The sequence below is a fragment of the Aotus nancymaae genome, unplaced genomic scaffold, assembly GCF_030222135.1.
Source record: "Aotus nancymaae isolate 86718 unplaced genomic scaffold, 86718_ANA_hifiasm-v0.15.2.pri h1tg000041l, whole genome shotgun sequence".
Taxonomy (NCBI): domain Eukaryota; kingdom Metazoa; phylum Chordata; class Mammalia; order Primates; family Aotidae; genus Aotus; species Aotus nancymaae.
Genome location: NW_026988455.1, coordinates 3,667,774 through 3,688,826, shown reverse-complemented (window position 1 = coordinate 3,688,826; position 21,053 = coordinate 3,667,774). Strand labels below are relative to the sequence as shown.

At 37.7% G+C, this 21,053-nt stretch overlaps 1 pseudogene; it reads right to left on the bottom strand.

Annotated features, from left to right (window-relative positions):
• Positions 1-9,706: 9,706 nt before the first annotated feature.
• Positions 9,707-10,578, bottom strand: LOC105730960 (nicotinamide/nicotinic acid mononucleotide adenylyltransferase 1-like; annotated as a pseudogene).
• Positions 10,579-21,053: the final 10,475 nt, after the last annotated feature.

The following is a 21,053-nucleotide window of genomic DNA, read 5'->3' as shown; positions in this document are numbered from 1 at the left end:
TCTTGGGGTGAAAATTTGCTGATCTGGGGCAAAGTTAAAACTGGGACCCAAAAATATAAGAAAAAAGGCATGATTTACTATTTTGAAATCCATTTCTAGGCCCCAGAAATTAAAGCAAGAAGCTTGATTTTGATAATTGAAAGATTGTATAATATTATCCTAATAGCTATATTTTATCAGAAATTGAGTGTCGGCAAGAACAGAAGACGAAACACTGCATGTTCTCACTCATAAGTGGGTGTTGAACAATGAGAACACACGGACACAGGGAGGGGAACATCACGCACTGTCCGGGGGTGGGAGGCTAGGGGAGGGATAGCAGGGGGTGGGGGGATTGGGGAGGGATAGCATTAGAAGAAATACCTAATGTAGATGACGTGGTGATGGATGTAGCAAACCACCATGGCATGTGTACACCTATGTAACAAACTTGCACATTCTGCACATGTACCCCAGAACTTAAAGTATAATAAAACAATAAAAAAAAAAAGAAAAGAAATTGAGTGTTGGTACTATTGGGAACAGCCCTGGAATTTACTTAGCAGGGATATTAGCACTAGTGGCTTTCTATCTGGTGTTGACGTAATGACTAAATTTTTTTTCCTATATTTAAAATCTTTGTTTTCTTCAAGATAAGAACACCTTAATTTCCCTCGTCACATCTGTCTGCTCACTAGTGTGCATGTTTTCCTCTTTGTCAGCAGTTGGCTACCAGATGAAGTTGAGATAAATGATTGCCAGCTTCCCTTACAGTTGTTTATGATGAGGTTTGAATGAAAGACAGCAGATACTCTCAATGAGAAGAGGCCTGCACTCTCTACAGTTCATTGAACCCATATGGATCAGAACAGCTGGAAGGATGGATTTGCTACCTGAGGCCAGCAATTGTGTCGCCAACCATGACTCCCACTTGCTGACCCTCGTATAATGCATTGCAGTTGAGGGAACGTTGATCACTCCTTTCCATTTTGTGATGGATGGAGCCATTTAAAACTGATGGTCTTGGAAACCACTGGTGAGTGTCCACATCTCACAGGTGCAAGTGAGGCAGATAGTCAATAAATAATGCCATGTTCTAGAGAAAAGTGGACTACTCTCCACCGTGTGGGCTAAATGGTCCTGCCAACAAGCAAGTGTGACATTAACTTAGACCTGGAATGGGAAGGCATCTAGAAAAAACTGTTTCTTGCTGGTACTGTTATAAGAAATACATGCTTCTTCCTGGGCCTGTGTTCAGGATTGCCTTATGACTGTTGCTTGATTCCAGGGCGGGGCTGAACTACCTGCACGACCTAGATGCTAATCTGTGGCTAGCAGAGTGATGGCAAAGCTTAAGAGCGCAGAGCTTTACTGAACTAGATGCACTCATTCAGGCTGCAGTTGTGGGTACCACTTCGTGGAAAGCAATAAAGCCTGGGGAGGCATTCACACAGAGTCATCTGGAAAACCTGCCATGATTGACACTGTTACACTTTTACATCATTCGCAAACTCTCCTGGCACTGAGTTCATTCTCTCAAGCAACCTTTCAATTTCAGCTGTGCTTTACAAGTAGTCTGATCTCCAAATAGCATACAAGGCAGACAAACCAATGGGACGTCCTGGTTACGCCCTAGTTAATATTTACAAGTACGTTTTTCATTATACAAATGAATCAGTTGGCAACAAGTTTAAAGAAATGAAGAAAATTAGTTAAGGAGTTTTCAGCTGGAAAAAGGTCAGCTGTAGTCCCTGTATTCGGCCGCATTCAGTTGTTTGGAAAGAAGCGAAGCTTGAGCATTTCCTCAGGTATTCTTTAACATAGTTTTCCAGTTGTTTGGTATGGCATCTTGTTTGCCAAAGAAGATGGCAAAGATTTGTTTTGTTTTGTTTTTGTTTGTATTTTATTCTTTTTTGCTATTTTGTATATTCTCTAGTAGGTAGTACAATGCTGGGGATAAGCTTAACATTCATTTAAAAACCTATAGTGGCCGGGCGCGGTGGCTCACACCTGTAATCCCAGCACTTTGGGAGGCCAAGGTGGATGGATCACGAGGTCAAGAGATCGAGACCATCCTGGTTAACATGGTGAAACCCCGTCTCTACCAAAAATACAAAAAACTAGCTGGGCATGGTGGCGCGTGCCTGTAATCCCAGCTACTCAGGAGGCTGAGGCAGGAGAATTGCCTGAACCCAGGAGGCGGAGGTTGCGGTGAGCCGAGATCGCACCATTGCACTCCAGCCTGGGTAACAAGAGCGAAACTCCGTCTCAAAAAAAAAAAAAAAAAAACCCTATAGTTTTCTGCTTATCCTCATATATCTGGTAAATTAATTAAAGACGTATCTGTAAAGATGGGGTTCAGTATATCACAAGTGCAGTGGCGTCCTGTGAAACAATGGTTCAGTTGATTTAAACGTCCATACAGTAGGGTCACTAGTAAATCCCCATGACTGTGTGATCATGATGCCTTTTACTAAAAAAGCATTTATTGTGACTTCCAATATGCGTGTGTGCCTTAAAGAGAAATGGTAAAGGCTACAGCTGTACTGAATTTATATAAAGGAAAGAAAACTCAAAATGTTTAAGGAGGAAGGGTAGTTGAATTTACTGGTAATACATTCATGATCTGAAGTTGTGTTGTGATATTTGGCTATTACTCCACCTCACTAAATGTGCAGATTAGAGCAGTAAAGAGCTCCTAAGAAAAGGATGGTTTGGAATAATTCTGTTCCAGATGCTGGTGTGGATATCAGATAGCTTTAAAATACTAACACCCGGTGTGGTGGTTCACGCCTGTTATCCCAGCACTTTGGGAAGGGGAGGCAGGCAGATTGCTTGAGCCCAAGAGTTCAAGACTAGCCTGGGCAACATGGTGAAACTCCCTCTCTATAAAAAATACAAAAATTAGCCAGGTGTGGTGGCGTGCGCCTGTAGTCCCAGCTACGTAGGAGGCTGAGGTGGGAGGATCACCTGCACCTGGGAGGTCAAGGCTGCAGTGAGCTGTGATCAGATCATTGCACTCCAGCCTGTGTAACAAAATGAGGGCCGGGCGCTGTGGCTCATGCTTGTAATACCAGCACTTTGGGAGGCCGGGGCTGGTGGATCATGAGGTCAGGAGATCAAGACCATACTGGTTAACGTGGTGAAACCCCGTCTCTACTAAAAATATAAAAAATTAGCTGGGCATGGTGGCATGCGCCTATAGTCCCAGCTACTTGGGAGGCTGAGGCAGGAGAATTGCTTGAACCCAAGAGGTGGAGGTTGTAGTGAGCTGAGATTGTGCCACTGCACTCCAGCCTGGGCGACAGAGTGAGACTCCATTTCAAAAAAGAAAACAAACAAGCAAACAAAATAGAGTGAGACCCTGTCTCAAAAATAAATAAAATAAAAATTCTAACAGAAGCTGATTTAAATAGAAAATTCTCAAATAAAGAATAAACTAATGTTGATTAAAATCTGTACTGTCCCCATTTTTATAAATTGTTAATGTACGTTAGTAATTTAATATTAGATTTACTTTAAGCTGCTTTCAATCTTGGGGTGATTGTCTTTGCTTGGCTTTGAAATACTGAATTAGTCTTTCTAGTAATCTCTGAGTTGTCATAGACAAGGTGTAAATTCTCCTATACTGGATCTACAATTTCCAGTGCAATATTTCAGTAATAGCTCACTGTATAAATTTCCTGTGATGCTGTAACAAATTACTGCAACGTGGTGACTAAAAACAACAGACTACCTAAAAACAACAGAAATGTATTATCTCACAGTTCCTGAGCCCAGAAGTCTGAAATCCTTATCACTAGGCTGAAATCAAGGTACCAATAGGGCTGGGCTACGCTCCAGAGGCCCTGCAGGGGAATCCATTTCTTGCCTTTTCTGTCTTTGGATGGCTGCTAATTCTTGACTGGTGGCCATATCACTTCATTCGTTGCTTTAAAGATCACATTTCCTTCTCCTCTTGTATCTGTCAAATCTCCCTCTACCTCCTTCTTATAGGCTATGATGCCACTGCATTTAGAGCCCAGGTAAGATAACCCAGAATAGTCTCCCTATTTTAAGATCCTTAATTTAGGCCAGGCGCGGTGGCTCACGCCTGTAATCCCAGCACTTTGGAAGGCCAAGGCGGGTGGATCACGAGGTCAAGAAATCGAGACCATCCTGGTCAACATGGTGAAACCCCGTCTCTACTAAAAATACAAAAAATTAGCTGGGCATGGTGGCGCATGCCTGTAATCCCAGCTACTCAGGAGGCTGAGGCAGGAGAATTGCCTGAACCCAGGAGGCAGAGGTTGCAGTGAGCCGAGGTTGCAGTGAGCCGAGATCGCGCCATTGCACTCCAGCCTGGGTAACAAGAGTGAAACTCCGTCTCAAAAAAAAAAAAAAAAAAGATCCTTAATTTAATCACATCACCAAAGTCCTTCTTTGCCATGTAAGAAAATATTCATAGGTTCCAGGGATTTGAAGGCAGCTGTCTTTGGAGGGGGGTGACTTTAGTCAGACAACTTGAATTATTTATTAATTGGGCATAGTGCTTTCATTTAAAATCCTTTTTTCTCAGCACTTATAAGACATTTTTTCTACTACTTTCAATTGTTTGTTACATTTAAGGAGTCAATGCTGTTTTAATTGCCATTCTTTAGTAAGTAATCTCTTGCACCATGCCTGCAAACATATATGCACATACTGGAAGCTTAAAAGAATTTTCTTTTTTCTCAAAAGTCTCCAGGATTTATCTGTATATTATGGTCCTTCCTGCTCCCACTAGTTCTGCAGATATTTAATAAGCCTTTTTTATATAATAATCTAAACCTCTCTTCACTTCCTGGAAATATTTAATATGTCTTTATTTGTTCCCCTCCATTCTCTCTGCTATCCCTTTCTAGAACTGTTATTAGAAATATTTTGGATATCAAATGTGTTTGGCTGCTTTTGTGAGACTGGGTCTTTTGTTTTTTTCTCTACTTGTTAGACAGATTATTATAAACTATAGTCACTCTACTGATCTGTGAAACACTAAAGTCCTATTTCCTCTGTAAAACTGTATATTTGTACATACTAATCAACATCTCTTCATCTCCCTCTCCCCCTTTCTCTTCCCAGCCTTAGCCACCAATCCGCTTTCTATCTTTATGAGATTCACTTCTTTGTAGCTCTCATATATAAGTGAGAGCATGTGATATTTTTCTTACTGTGCTTGGCTTATTTCACTTAACATAATGACCTCCAGTTTTATGTATGTTGCTGCACAATAGGATTTCATTCTCTTTTGTGGCTGAATAATACTCTATTGTATATATTTATATCAATTTTCTTTATCCTTTCATCCATTGATGGACACTTAGGTTGATTTCATATCCTGACAATTGTGAATGGTGTTGCAATAAACATGGGAGTGCAGATAGCTCTTCAATATCCTGATTTATATATATATATATATATATATATATATATATATATATATATATACACACCCAATAGAGGACTTGCCGCATCGTATAGTAGTTCTAGTTCTAATTTTTTGGAGAGCCTCCATAGTGTTTTCCAGCCATTAGTTTGGCTACTTCTTTACATTCCCATCGACAGTGTAAGAAGTTTCCTGTTTCAGATTGGGAGGATCTTGATTGCCCTAATAACAAGTAGGTTTTCTAGTTTTGGATGGTTTTTCTGTACACATCTGCAGACTGGGTATGCTATTATGAGTTTGAAGATTACAGATGGCAGTGAGGAGCTGAGCCACTGGATTTTCACAACATAGGTGAGCAGAAGACTGGATGTAGGACTTAAAGCTTTGCCTTGTTGGGATATAGTCAAACAATGAGAAATTCTGAGCTAAATTGAAAATGCCTTCCACCAGAGAATAAGCCCCATGGGCCCTGGGAATGAACACATCTCACATTTATCTTGGATCTTCCAGAATTCCAGCAGAATTATACCCTTGGATCAAAATCGACTAGCTTTACCGTGGCCTTATAGGCCATGGAATGATCTGTTGCGTTTTTTTGGTTGACTGAGTTTGATTTGTTTTCTTATCTCATTGTTTTCTCTGTGAGATTTGGAAGTTACCCATGCCATTTTCTATTCTTTTATTGATTGTCCTAAAAATTTTAATATGCATATTTAAGTGTAAAGGTAATTAATATCTTAACCCACTTATACCTAGTGTTCCACTGTTGGAATGCTAAGCTTGTGGGAGTTACTTATATCTTACTGCTCTGATTTTTCACACACATTTTGCAACCTCTGGCATAAATGGGTTAACCACCTTTCTAGGTAATACATGAGCACTTTGATCAGATTGCTACCTTTCAATGTTGTAATATTCTTGCTCTGAATTTAGATGTTCTTTTTAACCCCATTAATTAGACATTATTATTTTGGTGTGGATAAGCAACTACACAGTTTACCAATATTTTGGATCATATTTTTTTCTTTCATCTCAGACCTTTTCTCTTAGAAAATTTTCCTTCTTCCTAAAGAATATCTTTTAGAGGTTTCTTTAGTAAAAGTTTGTTGGTGGTAAACTCTCACTATTTCTGTTTCTATTTTTAAAATAAAAAAATGTTTAATTTGGCCTCATTCTTAAAAGATGATGATAATTTTAAAATTTAAAAGATAGCTTTGTTGGGTACAGAACTGTAGGCTAATATTTACTTTTTGCTCAGCTATTTGAGATTATAGTAATTCACCATCTCTCGGCTTCCATTGTTGCTGGTCATCTAATTGTTATTCCTTGGAGGTGCTCTGGCTTTTCTCTCTTGCTGCCTGTAAGATTGTTTTCATTTTATTTTTGGTGCTCTGAGGTTTTACCACAATTCTAGGATTTATTTCATCATTTCATGTGTTTGGTAGTTGCTATACTTTTTGTATCTGTGAATCTTTCATCCATTCTATAAAATTCTCAGCCATTATTTTTGTTTCCTTCTTTTTATTCTATTTCTATTCTTCTGGGACTTTGATTAGACATATGTTAGCCCTTTTCATTGTACCTTCTCTTAAATTCTCTAATATTTTTCTTCTCCTTGTCTCTGTGTTACTTTCTGAGTAACTCCCAGTGATTGATACTCCAGTGTGCTACTTCTTTCTCCAGCTGTATTTAATATGCTGTTTAATTCTGAATTTGTTCTTTCTTCAGATTTTATTTTTAAAATCAACTTTATTGAGGTGTAATTGACATAAAATTTCCCCATAGTAAGTCTAAAATTTGATGATTTTCTTCTTCTTCCTTAAAGGAAGTCTTATCAGTCATTAATATTTATTCCCCTGTGAAGTTCATTGTTCTAATTTCCATTATTCAAAAGGGAAGTTCTGTCCTTGATGACACCCAAAACTATGCTATTACCAGGTGGCATCAACAGCATCCTCAGCACTGGGAGAAAAAGCCAAGCAGATCATTCTTTCTGTAAAGTTGTTGCTCCATTTCACCATTACCAGAGCTCCTGCAAGGATCCCCACGTGCCTTGTCAGGTGAGGTCCTGAGGTCAGTAGGGTCACAGCTGAGCAGGGCACCGGCACTTCTAAGTAGGAAGTCACGAAAGTATGAGAGAAGTTTCCAGCAGTGGAACCTTTCTGCAGTTCACACAACACTTTTCAATGAACTAGGTATAATTACCCAGAATAAGTAGAAATTCAGTTCTGATGGCTTCATCTTGCTTCAACTCTTTGTTCTGTTTTGTTTTTTTTGAGACGGAGTCTTGCACTGTCACCCAGGCTGGAGTGCAGTGGTGCAATCTTGGCTCACTGCAATCTCTGCCTCCTGGGTTCAAGCAATTCTCCAGCCTCAGCCTCCCAAGTAGCTGGGACTACAGGCATGCACCACCACGCCCAGCTAATTTTTTTTTAATTTTTAGTAGAGACGGGGTTTCACCATGTTGGCCCGGATGGGCTTGATTTCCTGACCTCGTGATCCACCCGCCTCAGCCTGCCAAAGTTCTGGGATTACAGGCGTGAGCCACTGCACCCGACCTTCTTCAACTCTTAAACTCCATAAAACCAAGGAAGAGAAAAATGACTTTAAATTCTAGGATTTGAGATTCCAACCTTTCATTCACTTGGCAGATGGATCCTGAAACCTGCTGGGTGTCACGTTTGCGCGCACGTCTTTGGGAGGTGGCCAGATTGCTTTAGTAAGTTGGGAGCAGCAGCACATACCTTAGCTTAACTTTATTTAGCATTTTTCTTTTTCAAACTGTAGATTCAGATCTGTCTATACAATTGCACACTTTTGTCGTTTTGTTTTTGTTTTTGAGAGAGGGTCTCCTTTTGTCATCCAGGCTGGAGTGCAGTGGCATGATCTTGGCTCACCGCAACCTCTGCCTCCTGGGCTCAAGTGATCCCCCGATCTCAGCCTCCCTAGTAGCTGGGACTGTAGGTGCCTGCCACCACGCCTGGTTAATTTTGATATTTTTGTAGAGATGGAGTTTCACCGTGTTGCCCAGGCTGGTCTTGAACGCCTAGGCTCAACTGAGCCTCCTACCTTGGCCTCCCAAAATGCTAAGATTGCAGGCATGAGGCACCATGCCTGGTCCAATTGCACATTTCTAAGTATTTTATTTTCTTCTGCAGTTACAGACCCTTCATCTGGGGTGGTGTAGGTATAAAATAGAAATTGCAAAAAGGCACATTATTCTATTTTCATTAGAAGGTTAGCTTTAGTTCTGTTTGTATCATAGAAGTATTTTCCAAACCCTAAAAGTATTCTACAAAAAGCTATCTCTGGTCTTTTTGCTTTACAAATTGGTAAAACTTCCACAGCATTTTAATCAAAAGCAAACCATGTTACATGTTAAGTGGTTTGCTACTGATTAAAAAACATGTGTTTTTAATCAGTAAAACCTTTATGTTGAAAACCATGTGTTTTCAACATAAAGCTAAGACTAATTATTTGAGAATACTATTTCTGGTTAAACTTCACACAAAAGGACAAGAGGCGAAAAGGTATAAGAAAACAACCCTTTTTCTGCTTAAATTCACAAATGGCAGATTCACCGTGGGCTGAAGCAGAAAGAGCAGGGTTCTTCAGAAATTCCAGTTTTTAAAGACAAGTTCTCACTTTTTAGCCCAGACTGGTCTCCAAGTCCTGAGCTCAAGTGATCCTCCTGCCTCGGCCTCCCAAGTAGATGTGATTACAGAGCATGTGCCACTCCACCCACTCAGGTCTTTTGATTAAGGTACCAATAAAGGTTAAGAGCGTTCAAACTTATAAACTCCTTGAATGAGTCCCTTCATTCTCCGTGGTTCTCTAGATTCAACGTAGCATGATGTCCTTTTTGAAGTTGTTCCTGAAGATAAAGAGAGGGTTGTTGGCCAGGGCTAGAGCATGACTAACAGCAGCCTAAATGAATGTGTGTAATGTGTAAGGCAGTAGCTGTCTACCTCTAGGGGGCACCAGAAATACCTATGTACCTTTCTAAACATATAAGGGCTTTGACCTCGCTCCCTCATTCCAAAGGAGAAGCTCCAGGCAGATAGGACTTGCCAACGTTTAGTCAGCCACTTTGATGTGTGCCACAGAGAACTAACTATTGGTGCGGTGTTTCTGCCAGGGATATTCACAACCTTTATTTTGCATAACTGGAGATGATTTATCAGTGGTGCATTTTTACAAGATCAGCACTGTAAGAATTTCTTCCTTTGTTTACCCTGGCTGAAGATTATCTAGCAACAGGCATCCATAAAATGTCAATTCCCTTCATAACCAAAGTTAGAATTTTAAATGAACTTTTGTTGTTCACGCTTTGCTTATTATATGTGGTAGGGCTAGGGTTTTACTTTCTGACTTCTTATTTTCCATGTATTCTTGGACAAGATATGGTACCACGTAGCAAATGCTCTGGCCCCTTCTGAGGGCTCACCAGATTTTTGTGGATGAGATGTCATTAGCAATCCATTCCTTCACTATATGAATGTTGCTCCAGTGTTTCCACAGCACATCAGATTCATAGATGAATTTCTGAGCATCATTCCAGCCCAACCAATACATATGAGCCCACAGTCTGCCACGATTTGGGTGACATCTTCGCTCTTCCACAAATTGGGAACAACGAAGGTCTGCAATAAGTCTGCCCCACATGGCAGCTTGACCTTTGGCACACCTTTCATTTTGGTTTCTAGGGATTTCTTTTGACTAGAATCTTGTCTTTGTTCAGTCCACTTTCTCTTCCATCCAGGCCTTTCTAGTGTAAGTGAGTTCTGCTAGAGATCACAGTTACTGGCCTCCAGTTTCTCTTGATAGTGTCTTAACAGTCTCTATCCAGTCCTTCCGAAGACTTTCCAGGCATCAGCTTCAACCCATTTGGAATCCTTGATAGCAGGTTCTGCCATGATGAATGATGGGAATGAGTCCTTTCTTCTTACGTGCATCACCAACAGGAGAGATTATGCCTTTGACAACTCTGTGTCTTCCTGTTCCACAGATGTAGTGAACAATCTGAGGTGTGTGTTAGTGATAGGATTAAAGGAACCGGAAGCAAAGAGAACCGCTTTAGTTTTCTCTGAATTTTCTATGGTAAGAGCCTGAAGTTGTTGATCTGAATGGAAAACTGATGTCTCTCTTGTTGTAGTTCCACATGGCTGGGGAGGCCTCAGGAAACTTGCAGTCATGGCAGAAGGTGAAAGGGAAGCAAGGCACATCTTAGATGACAGCAGGTGAGAGACACCCAATTTGATGGTTTTTGACAAATATATTTACCTGTGCAATTGCTACCCAAAATAAGAATATTAAGCATTTTCACAACCACAAAAGTTTTCTCTTGCCTCCTTGGATCTGTTCTCCACCTGCCCTAATCTTGATCCCTGGCAACTACTAATCTGCTTTCTGTAACTATAAGTTACCTTTTTCCATTTTAGGATTTTTATACAAATGATTTTATGTAAAATAAAATTTTATATTATACACTTTCAGGAATCATATAATATGTACTTTTTTGTGCTGAACTTCCTTTACTTAGCAAAATGTTTTTAAGATTCATACATGGTGTTATGTGTATCAGCTGTTTTTACCATTGTATTTTACAGTACCAGTCTACTCAGTGGATATACCACATGTTGGTAGTCCCTTTTCCTATTGATTGCCATTTAGGTTGCTTCTAGATTTTTGGCTCCTGTGACTGAAGCAATTATGAACCTTTGTGTACGAGTCTTTGTGTGGATATATGTTTTTATTTTTCTAGGTAAATACCTAAAAGTTGGATTTCCAGTTTGTGTGATGAATATATGTTTAACTTTAAAAGAAAATGCCAAACTCTTTGCTAATATTACTGTACATGTTAATTCCCATCAGAAATTCATAAGAATTCTGGTTGCTCTATATCCTCATCAATACTTAGTATGGTTAGTCTTTTTAGTTTTAATCCTTCTAGCAGGTATGTAGTTGTATATCATTGTGGGGGTGGTTTTCTCTTCTCTTCTTTTCTTTTCTCTTTCTTTCTTTCTTTTCTTTCTTTCTTTTCTGAATCTTGCTCTGTGGCACAGGCTGGAATGCTGTGGCATAATCATAGCTCACTGCAGCCTTGACCTCCTGGGTTAACGTGAGCCTCCTGCCTCAGTCTTCTGAGTAGCCGAGAGTACAGGTTTACATCACCATGCCTGGCTAATTTTTAAAATTTTGTAGAGAGTGGGTTTTGCTATTTCCTAGGCTTGTCTCAAACTCCTGGCTTTAAGCAATCCTCCCACCTCAGCTCCCCAAAGTGCTAGGATTACAGATGTGAGCCACCGTGCCTAGTCTTATTGTGGTTTTAACTTGCATTTTCCTAATAAAAGTGTTGAAGAATATTTTTTAATGTGTTCAATGGCTATTCACTTGTCTTCTTTGATAAAATCTCTTTTCAAATCTTTTGACCATTAAATTTTCTAAAATTTCATTTTGATAAGAATATTTAACATGAAAGCTCTCAAATTAAAATTTAAAAATTGAATGTAATTTTTAACAACTAAATTAAAAAAATTTTTTTTGAGACAGACAGGGTCTCACTTTATTGCCCAGACTGGGCTGCAAGGGCACAATCACAGCTCACTGCAGCCTTGGCCTCCCAGGCTGTGATCCTCTGACCCCAACCTCCCGAGTAGCTATGACTACAGGCATGCACTACCACACCAGGCTAATTTAAGATATTTTTTTCTAGAGATAGGGTCTCACTATGTTTCCCAGACTGGTCTCAAACTCCCGGGTTCAAGTAATCCTCCCACCTCAGCCCCTCAGGGTGATAGGATTACTGGTGTGAGCCAATGTTCCCAGCCTTAACAAATTTTTTAAAGTGTATAATATATTGTTGTTTACTATAGTTACAGATTTCTCGAGCTTGTTCATTTTGTTTAACTGACTTTATGCCCATTGATTAGTAACATCCCATTTCCCCTATCACCAGCCTCTGGCAACTACTATTTCACTCTGTGAGTCTATGAATCGACTACTTTAGGCATCTAATGTAAGTGAAATCAGGCAGTATTTGTCTTTCTGTGACTGGCTCATTTTATTTAGCATAGTGGTCTTAAAGTATGTCCATATCAACACATATTGCAGAATTCTCTTTTTGTAAGGTTGTGTATTATTTCATTGTATGCATGTACCATATTTTCTTTGTCTGTTCATCTGTTGATAGACATTTAGGTTGTTTCCACATCTTGCCTGTTGTGAGTAGTGCTGCAATGAACACAGGAGTGCTAATATCTCTTTGGAGTACTGATTTTAATTATTCTAGATAAATATCCAGTGGTGGGATCACTGGATCATATGATAGTTCTATTTTTAATTTTTTGAGGTACCTCCATATTGCTTTTCATAGCAACTGGATCATTTTGCATTCCCACCCAAGGTGTGCAGGTGTTCCGATAGCTCCGCGTTCTTGCCAATACATTATGACATATGTAAGATGAGATCTCTTTTTCAGTTGTTTGTTTTTGAGATGGAGTCTCACTCTGTCATCCAGGCTGGAGTGCAGTGGTGCAGTCTCAGCTCACTGCAACCTCCACCTCCTAGGCTCAAGCAATTCTCTTGTCTCAGCCTCCTGAGTAGCTGGGATTACAGGCATGCACCACCATGCCGGGCTAATTTTTGTGTTTTTAGTAGAAACAGGGTTTCGCCATGTTGGGCAGGCTGATCTTGAACTCCTGACCTCAGATGATACACCCACCTTGATCTCCAAAAGTGCTGGGATTACAGGTATGAGCCACCACACCCAGCCTCATTGTGGTTTTTATTTACATTTACCTGATGGCTAGTGATGTGGAGCATTTTTAATATACCTGTTGGCCATTGGCATAATATGTTGGTATAATATGTCTTCTCTGGAGAGATGTCTATTCAATTTCTTAGCTCATTTTAAAATCAGGTTAATACCTATTGGTATAATATTTCTTCTCTGGATAAGTGTCTATTCAATTAACCCATTTTAAAATCAGATTATTAGTTTTATTGTTATTGAGTTAGAGGGGTTCCTTATATATTTTAGAGACTAATCTTTTATCAGATATATGGTTTGCAAATATCTTCTCCCATTCTATAGGTCACCTTTTCACTTTGTTCATTGTTTTCTTTGCTGGATGTTGAAAAAGCTTTTTAGTTTTATGTAGTCCCATTTTATTTTTGCTTTGTTTTCTATGTGTTTGGTGTTTTATCCATGAAATTATTGCCAAGACCAGTGTCATAAAGATTTTCCACCCACATTTTCTTTGTTAGCTTTTTAGGTTCAGGTCTTATGTTCAAGTTTCTAATCTATTTTTAGCTGATCTTTGTGTATGGTGTAAGATAAAGGTCTGATTTCATTCTTTTGCGTGTATATATCCAATGTTCCCAACACTGTTTGTTGAAGAGATTATTATTTCCCCATTGTGTATTCTTGGCACTGTTGTCAAAAATCAGTTTATTGTACATTGTCTTAGTCTGTTTTGTGTTGCTACATGACAATACACGAGGCTAGGTAATTTATAAAGAAAAGAGTTTTATTTGGTTCATAATTCTTGTGGCTGAAAACTCTTAGAGCATGGCACCAGCATCTATTCAGCTTCTGGTACTGGCCTTGTGCAACAGAAAACATAATAGAAGCAGAAGGGGAAGCAGGCATGCCAAAAGGGCAAAACATGAGCGGCAACCTCACTTTATAACAATCCACTCTCAAGGTTACTAATCCAGTCCCACAAAAGCAAGAGCTCACTACAACAAGAAGGGCAGAGCCTCCAGGACCCAAATGCCTCCCATCATGTTCCATTTCCAAAATTTGCTTCATTAGGAATTAAGAGTCCAACATGAGTTTTGGTGTAGACACTCAAATCATAGCATATATGCATGAATTTATTTCCAAGCTCTCTATTCTATTAGTTTATATGTCTTCCTTTATGCAAGTACCATACAGTTTTGATTGTTGTAGCTTTGTGATATACTTGGAAATTGGAAAGAACTTTGTTTTTCTTTCTCAAGATTGATTTGATTGTCATTTCATTGTTTCATCTGAATCATAGGATTATTTTTCTATTTTTGTAAAAAATAACATTGGGATTTTGATAGAGATTACACTAAACCTATAGATTGCTTTGGGTACTGTGGACGTTTTAACAATGTTGAGTCTTCCATTCCATGAACATGGATTGGTTTTCCATTTGATTATGTCTTCTTTAATTTCATCAATGTTTTGTAGTTTTCAGTATACAAGTCTTTCACTTCCTTACTTAGGTTTATTCCTTAATATTTTATTATTTTTCTTGATATAAGTGAGATTGTTTCCTTATTTTCTTTTCAGGTAACTTGTTAGCTAATAGAAATGCAGTTAATTTTTGTATGCTAATTATGTATCCTGCAAATTTACTGAATTAATTTATTAGGTCTAACAGTTTTTTAAATGAAGTTTTTAGAATTGTTTATATGTAAGATCATGACATCTGCAGACTGACAATTTTACTTGTTCCTTTCCAATTTGGATGCCTTTTATTTCTTTTTCTTGCCTAATTCCTCTGGCTAAGGCTTCCAGTACTATGTTGAATGGAAGTGGCAAGAGTGGGCATCCTTTCTTCGTATTTTATCTTAGAGGAAAAGCTTTCAGTTTTTCGCCCTTGTGCTTGATGTTAGCTATGGGCTTTTCACATATGGTTGCTATATGTTGAGGTACTTTCTCCTCTTGGTTTGTTCAGAGTTTTTATCATGAAAAAGTGTTGAATTTTGTCAAACACTTTTTCTGCATCTGTTGAGATACTTAAGTGATTTTAATCACATTAATTGATTTTCATATGTTTTTCCACTCTTGCATCCCCGGGATAAATTCCATTTGGTCATGGTAAATGATCCTTTTAACATGCTGTTTGATTCAGTTTGCAGGTATTTTGTTGAGGATATTTGCATTTGTATTCATTAGGATATTAGCCTGCAGTTTTCTTTTCTTATAGTGTCTTTGACTTTGGTATCGGGATAATGCTGTGCTCATAAAACAAATTTAAAATTAGTTCTTCTTTAATTTTTTTGATGACTTTGAAAAGATTAGCATTTATTCTTTAAATATTTGGTAGAATTAGCCAGTGAAACCATCAGGTCCTGAGCTTTTCTTTATTTGGAAGTTTTTTGACTATTGATTCAGTCTCCACACTAGTTATTAGTCAGTTGAGACTTTTTATTTCTTCATGATTTAGTCTGGTAGAATGTATGTTTCCAGAAATTTATCCATTTCTTCTAGTTATCCAATTTGTGGTATGTAATTGTTCAGGGTGGTCTCTTACAATCCTTTGTATTTCTGTAGCACCATTTTTTTTTTCTTTTTTTCTTTTCTTTTTTCTTTTTAGACAAAGTCTTGCTCTGTTGCTCAAGCTGGAGCACAGTGGCATGATCTTGGCTTACTGTATCTTCTGCCTCGAGGGTTCAAGTGATTCTCTCACCTCAGCATCCCAAGTAGCTGGGATTACAGGCATGTGCTACCATGCCAGGCTAATTTTTGTATTCTTAGTTGAGATGGGGTTTTGCCATGTTGGCGAGGTTGGTCTCAAACTTTTGACCTCAGGTGATTCACCCACCTTGGCCTCCCAAAATGCTGTGATTTACAGGCATGAACCACCCCACCTGGCCTCCAGTTTTAATGTGTTCTCTTTTATTTTATTTATTTGGGTTTATCACTTTTTTCTTAATTAGTTCAGTTAAGGGTTTGTCAATTTTATCCTTTTCAGAAAACCAACTTTTACTTTGTTGTTTTCTTTCTATTGTCTAATTTATTTCTGCTCTTATGTTATTGGCTTCCTTCTGCTAACTTTGGACTTAGTTTATTCTTCTTTTGCTAGGTCCTTGGGATGTTGTTTATTTGATCTCTTTCTTCTTCTTTAATTTAGGTGTTAATCACAATAAAGTTCCCTCTTAGTATTGTATTACTTGATTAGTATTTATTCCCTGATTTTAGTATATCTCATAAGTTTTGATATGTTGTGGTTTTGTTTTCATTTGTCTTGAGGTATTTTCCAATTTCCTTTTTGATTTCTTCTTTGGCCTAATGGCTGTTCAATACTGTGTTGTTTAACACAGTTGTTTAATATAGCTGTGAATTTTTCAGTTTTCCTTCTGCTTTTAACTTTCTTTCCATGTGGTCAGTAAAGATATTTGGTATGATTTCAATTTTCTTAAATTTATTATCACTTCTTTTCACCTAATATGTAATCTATTATGGAGAAAGTTTTATGTGCGCTTGAGAAGAATGCATATTTTGCTGTAAAATGTTCTGTATGTATCTAGCAGGTCAATTTGGTCCATAGTGTTGTTCAAGTCCTCTGCTGTGTTTTTAATCTTCTTTCTGGGTTTTCTACCCATTATCGACAGTAAGGTATTGAAGTTGCCTACTATTGCTATATTGCTATGTATTTCTCCCTTCAGATCTGTCAATGTTTGTTTTATATGTTTGGGTGCTTTGATGTTGGGTGCATATAGATCTTCTTAGTGGATTGTCCCTTTTTATTGTTATATAACCTCCTTATCTCTTATGACAGTTTTTGACTTAGAGTCTATTTTGTCTGATGTAAGTACTACTATCTCTGCTCTTACGGTTACCATTTCTATGGAATATCTTTTTCTATTTCTTCACTCTCAGCCTGTGTTTATACCTAAATCTCAAGTGAGTTTCTGTAGACAGCATATAGTTGGGTCTTGTTTTTTACCCATTTAACTAGTCTGTGTCCTTTGATTGGGGATTTTAATTCATTTACATTTAAAGTAATTATTGATAGGAAAGGATTTACTATTGCCATTTTTTAAATTGTTTTCTATTAGTCTTGCAGTTCCTTTGTCTTCTCCTCTCTTGTTATCCTCCTCTGTGTTTGTTGATTTTTTTTTTATTTTTGGTACTGATATGCTTTTACTCCTCTCCTTTTTGTTTTGTGTACCTCCTATAGGTTTTTCTTCATTCTTGTTATTTTGCGGCATACATAAAATACCTTATAACAGTCTATTTTATACTGATAATAGCTTCAGTTCAATGGCAGACAGGAACGCTACACTTTAATCCCCACACGCTTTATGTTATTGCTGTCACAATTTACATCTATTCATATCATGTATCTTTTAACATATTTTAAAGTTATAGTTATTTTTAATACTTTTGTCTTTTCACTTTTATATTAGAATGAAAAATGATTTACCCATAGTCATTACAGTAATATAGTATTCTTTGTTTATCTATATGTTTATCTTTATCAATAAATTTTATAATTTCTTAGACTATTATTTTGCTGTTTGGCATTCTTTCATTTCAACCTAAAGAACTCCCTTTAGATTTTTTAGAATCAGGTCTAATGGTGATAAACTTTTTCCACTTTTATCTGAGAAAATCTTTTATTTTTCCTTATTTTTGAAGGACAGTTTGCCAGTTATAATATTCTTGATAGGCAGTTCTTTTGTTTCAGCACTTTGAATATATCATCGCATTCTTTTCTGGACTGCAAAGTTTCTCCTGAAAATACAGCTGATAGTCTTATGAGAATTCTCTTATATGTGACAAGTCACTTTTCTCTTGCCACATTCACAATTCTCTTTGTCTTTGACTTTTGACAGTTTGACTATAATGTCTATCAGTGTGGATTTCTTTAGGTTCTTCTTATTTGGTGTCCTTTGGGTCTCCTAGAGCTGAATGCTTGTTTCCTACCCCAAATAGGGAAAATTCCACCATTATTCCTTTGAATAACTTTTCTGGTTTTTTTTCTTTTTCTCAACATTTTCGGAGACTCCTGTAATGTGTATATTGACCCACCTGATGGTGTCCCATAAGTCTATAAGCTTTCTTCACTCTTTTTCATTCTTTTTCCTTTTTGTTTCTCTGACTGAATTTTTCCAATGACTTGTGTTCAAGTTTTCTTCTTCATCTAATCTAATCCAATCCACTAGTAAATTTTTATTTCAGTTATATTCCTGAGCTCTATGATTTTCACTGGGTACTTTTTAGTATTTTTTATCTCTTTGTTGAAATTCTCACGTTCGTGCATTGTGCTCTTGATGTTGGTGAGCATCTTTATAACAGGTAATTCTCTGTCAGATAAATCATATGATTCTGTTTCAGTAGGGTTGATTTCTGGGAATTTATCTTCTTCCTTTGTTTGGAACATCTTTGCCAGTTTCTTTGTTTTCCTTGACACTCTGTGTTGATGTCTGTACACTAGATAGGTAAAGCAAGTAACTATGGGTTTTTTTTTTTTTCCTATTTGCTCTATGCTGAGAGCCAGAAGGCATCTACCAGTTTACACCACCATCTCTATTCTTCCCTGAGGTCTCTGCACTGTGCTGGTCCCATGAATGTTCCAAGACTGGAAAGACAGATGCCAGTTCTTTAGGTAGCACTGGAGAAGCTGGGGTGCTGGAGACATAGAACAACTTCTTCACATTCTAGGGAGTAGCTGAGAGTTGAGATTTTTGTCTGCTTACTCTGTGCTGAGCAAGAAGAAGGGTCTATGTTGTCTACCAGCCCATGCTGCCATCTCTGTTTCCCTCAAGCAGCTAGATTGTGCTGACTCCAGCAAAGCTCAAGTTTGGCAAAACAGAAACCAGCCATCTGGGGCACCCTCTCAAGAAAATCGGGGCACTGGCCATGTGAACCAACCTTTTTCCTTCCCTGAAAGAACTCAAAGTTAGGGGGTCTTTTCCTTATTGTAGGCCACTGTCCCAGGGTTAGGGATTCTGGTGAGGAGATGTCTTAAATCTCTATCCGTTTCAATGAGTCTGATTTTGCATTAATCCATGGTGCAAGAGCCTTTCAGTTACGTTTTAGATTTCTTACAAAGGGAAATTATCTGTGAATTATTGCCGAATTGGAGTGTTTGTCAGGGGAAGGAGGGTCCAAGGCTTCCTACTCTGCCACCGTGCTGATGTTCCTTTTGACCATTTTTAAATTAAGTTGTTTATATTCATATTATTGAATTGCAATAGTTCTTTATATTTCTGGATAAAAAGTTTTTTTAATCACACATATATGTTGTTTATGATTTAAAGTTAGATTTGAGGATCAGATTTTTGTTTTTGTTTTTACCTTTAGATATCCAAATATTCCAGCATGACTTTTTGATGAGGCTGCCTTTCCCCATTGAATAACTTCAGCATGTTTGTTGAAAATAAATTTACCTTATGTATCTATACCTATATCTATCTGTAAACCTTCTTCAATTCAATTGAGCTACGTAGCCCTCCTTATGACAGTGCAATATCTTCATTAGCATGTCTTTAGAGTAAGTTTTGAAACCAGGTGTGGTAGCCCCCCTTATCCTAGGGAACATGTTCCAAGACCCCTAGTGAATGCCTGAAACTGCAGATAATACTGAACCCAATATACACCGTGTTTTGTCTTATACTTACATCACTATGATAAAGTTTAATTTCTAATTTAGGCACAGTAAGAGATTGACAATAATAACTAATAATAAAATGGAACAATTAGGACAATATACAGTAATATAATTTATGTAAATGTGGTCTCTTTCTCACTCTCCCTTGAAATATCTTATTAAACTGCACTCACCTATTTTTAGACTGTGATTGAACCATGGGTAACTGAAACTGGAAAAGGAAACCACAGATAAGGAGGAACTACTATATAGGTTTAAAGACTTCACTTTGTTCTTTTTCAAAACTGTTTTGGCTATTCCAGGCTCTTTGAATGTCCATGTGCACTTGAGAATAAGCTTGTCAGTTTCTCTAAAGTTGCTTGTTCAGATTTAGATTGAAATTGCATTTTATCTATAAATCAATTTGGCGATGATTGATATCTTAACAGTACTGAAGCCTACCATCTATGAACATGGTTTATCTCTCCTTTTATTCAGATCTTTTAAAATCCCTGTTAGGAACATTTTGTGGTTTTTAACAAACAAGTCTTGTACATATTTATCTCAAGTATTTAATAGATTTTTTTTTTGAGGTGCTAAAGTAAATAGTACATTTCAAATTCAATTTTTATTGTTTATAGCTAGAATGTAGACTTGCAATGGGTTTTTCTATATTGACCTTGTATCATGTGACCTTGATAAACTCAATTATTAGATCTAGTAGCATTTAATAGAGTGTAGTATTATGTGTCTAATGTTGCATAACAACCCAAAACTTAAGTGGCTCAAAACAATTGCATTATCTCAGTTTTTATGGTTCAAGAGTCTGGATGTAACTCAGCTGGAATCTCTGGCTCAGAGTTTCTCATAAGGCTGAAATCAAGGTATTGGCCAGTGCTGTTGTCATCTCAAGGCTTTATTGGAGATAGTCTGCCAGTATAATGTTGAACAGAAATGGTCAGAGCAGATATATTGAATCCTACCTGATATTGGAAGTAATTCAGTCTGTCATCATTAGTATGATGTTGGTAGTGGGATCTTTTGCATGTTGCCTTTATCAGGTTTGATTTAACATGTTGGAAAGCTAAATATTAAGAGTAAAGTGGTCAGAGCAGATATATTGAATCCTACCTGATATTGGAAGTAATTCAGTCTGTCATCATTAGTATGATGTTGGTAGTGGGATCTTTTGCATGTTGCCTTTATCAGGTTTGATTTAACATGTTGGAAAGCTAAATATTAAGAGTAAAGTTTTAGAAAGACATCTTTTCATGTGAGACTAAAATAAAGGTTCACAATCTTCTTTCTAAGAC